Source organism: Apteryx mantelli, unplaced genomic scaffold (assembly GCF_036417845.1).
Source record: "Apteryx mantelli isolate bAptMan1 unplaced genomic scaffold, bAptMan1.hap1 HAP1_SCAFFOLD_124, whole genome shotgun sequence".
NCBI lineage: Eukaryota > Metazoa > Chordata > Aves > Apterygiformes > Apterygidae > Apteryx > Apteryx mantelli.
This window is the reverse complement of record NW_027118480.1, coordinates 142,501-145,000: the sequence shown is the minus strand read 5'-3', so window position 1 is coordinate 145,000 and position 2,500 is coordinate 142,501. Positions and strand designations below refer to the sequence as shown.

Sequence of the window (2,500 nt, the reverse complement as noted above, 5' to 3'; positions counted from 1 at the left end):
GAGGCGGCGGCGGCCCGGCGGCGGGCGGCGGCGGGGGAGGCACCCCCGCGGGGATTTCAGGTCGTTTCCCTCACCCCAGGGCCAGGTACCTAGCGTCCGCGCTCCTCCTGCCCCCCCTCGGTGACCCACCCGTGTGGTCCCGTGTGCCAGCTCGCTCCTCCCGGGCGCCGCGCCGTGAGCGCCGCACCGGCCGTGCCCTCCCGCCCTTTCCGCTTTCCCTTTCTCTCCCCCCCCCCCACCGCTCCAGCCGCCCCGCGCCGTGCCGCGGGGACCGTGCTGCGAGCGGGCCGGGCGGGGGGGGGGGGCGGGGTGGCGGGAGGAGCGGAGGGCCTCCGGCCACCGCGGCCGCCGGTAGCCGCCCCGGGTAGGGATGGCCATGGGCCCCGGGCTCCGGGCCCGAGGGTTCTCGGCGGGAGAGCCGGGCGGGGGTTTAAAGACTCGGGCGGCCCGATGCGACCCGGGGGGCAGCCGGGTGTGCTGCCGGAGGGCCGGGGGGCCGGCGCGCGCGGGCGCCGTGCCCCCCCATGCCAGCCGGCGCGCCCCGCGCTCGCCCTGCGGGCAGCCGGGACGGAGAGGGGTACCCTGCCCCCTCTCTCCGCGGTCTGGTCTCGGCGGAGGGACGCCGCGCGGTCGGCTGGCGCCGGCCTGCCTCGAACGCGTGACCCCGGCGCGAGCGCGTGCTCTCGCCGGGACGGTGAGCCCCCACCCACCGCGGGTGGTGCGGACGCCGCGCCTCGGCGCGATCCGCTCTCCTCCCTGGCCGGGGCTCTCGGTCTGCCGCCGTGGCCGCTGGCGGCGGCGCCCTACCCGCCGGCACTCCGCCATCCGGCGCGCCTGCCTCGCTCTGCCCAACCCGGCTTCGCCGGGCGGCGGGCGGGCGGCAGGCGGGCGGCGGGGGCGGCCCCCCCCGTTCTCCGCGTGGAGACGGGGAGAGCGGGCGCCGTCCCCGTCCGTCCCGCCTTGCCCGCCCGCCCGCCGCCGGGCGTCTGTCCGCGGAAGGGACGGGAGAGCGCGTGGTGTCGTCCGGGAGGCTGTGTGTGCGCGCGCGCGGGCGTGGGCGCCGCCTCGGGGCCACGGCGGAGCCGGAGGCCGGCGAGGCGAGCGAGGAGCTGGGGAGCGCGGGGCCGGTGGGCCGCGGGCGCGCGGGCAGCGGCCGGTGCCGCTGCCGGTGGCGGCCGGGCTCCGACGCTGGGGGTCCGCGGGGAGCCGCCCCCTCCCCCAGCGTCCCCGAGGCAGGCGGCGCGGCCGGCGCGCTGCTCCCCGCCGGGCCGGGCCGAGCCTGGGCGCCTGGGCCGGACTCGAAGCGAGCAAAGGGTTGTCCCAGGTCGGGAGCGAGGGCTCCCCGCCCTTCTCGTTCGGGTTTTCCTTTTCCCTTTTTCCCCCCCCACTCTGTGCTCGTACGGTCAGCGGGGCGAGCCCCTCTCTCTGGCTCTCGGCCGTCCCTCGCTCAGCAGCCGGCGTCGGCGTGAGGAGGGAGGCGGAGCGGAGGGGGGGCCCTCAGGGGCTGCCGAAGGCTGCCCGGTCCCCCCGCGCGCGCGGCGGGGACCGAAACCGAGACAACTCTTAGCGGTGGATCACTCGGCTCGTGCGTCGATGAAGAACGCAGCTAGCTGCGAGAATTAATGTGAATTGCAGGACACATTGATCATCGACACTTCGAACGCACTTGCGGCCCCGGGTTCCTCCCGGGGCTACGCCTGTCTGAGCGTCGCTTGGCGGTCAATCGTCACCCCCGCTGTCGCGTTGGCGCAGCGGTGCCGCCCCTCGGGGGGGGCGCGTGGGGGGGCGGGGGAGGCGCGGCGGCGCCGGCGGCGGCGGTGCGCGGCGGCCTCGGCGGCGGAGAGTCGGCGGCGGAGCCGGGACCCCGGTGCGTGCACCGGCGGCCCCGGTCTTCCTGCCCGCCGGGCTCCGGCGCCGGGCCGCCCGCAGCGGCCGCGGCCGGCGTGCCTTGCCGCGCCTGTGCCCGCCCTCCTCGCCCTCCGAGCGCGGTGGCCACCGCTGCGCGGCGCGCGCCGTGCGGGGTGGCGCGGCTGGGGCGCCTCGCAGGCCCGTGCCCCGGGGAGAGGGTGCCTCCTCTTCCCCGCGCGGCCGGGCCTTCGTCCCCCTAAGTGCAGACTCGGGGAAACCCCCCGCTCCCGGAGCGCCCGCTTCGCGGAGTTCGTCCCGCTGGGGCCCCCCCCCCAGGTCGGGTGGGTTGCGGTGGCCCGGCGCGCCTCGTCGCCGCCGCCCGCCACCACCGCCAGTCTGGCCGCCGTCTGGGCTTCTCCTCCGCCACTCTCCCGGTGGTGCGCTGGTCCCCCGTTCCCCTCCGGGGTGGGGACGGCCGGCTGCCTTGCGCTTCCCTGCGCCCCGACCGCCGCCGGTGCGGCGCGCCGCCGGGCCGCCCCCCCTGCCCTCCCCGCGGCGCGCCCGCGTCCGTCGCGTGTGCCGAGCCACTTCCACCCGCCGGCTGGCGTCAGCCGCGGCGTTGCGTTGAGGCCGGCAGCGACGGCGCGCGGGT

The 2,500-nt window shown here is 79.6% G+C and overlaps 1 non-coding gene across 1 annotated transcript; it reads left to right on the top strand.

Annotated features, from left to right (window-relative positions):
- The first annotated feature begins 1,558 nt into the window (after positions 1 to 1,558).
- On the top strand, positions 1,559 to 1,711 carry LOC136995552 (5.8S ribosomal RNA). Its single transcript, XR_010887097.1, has one exon. It is a non-coding gene; the product is annotated as a 5.8S ribosomal RNA (ribosomal RNA).
- The last annotated feature ends 789 nt before the right edge of the window (positions 1,712 to 2,500 follow it).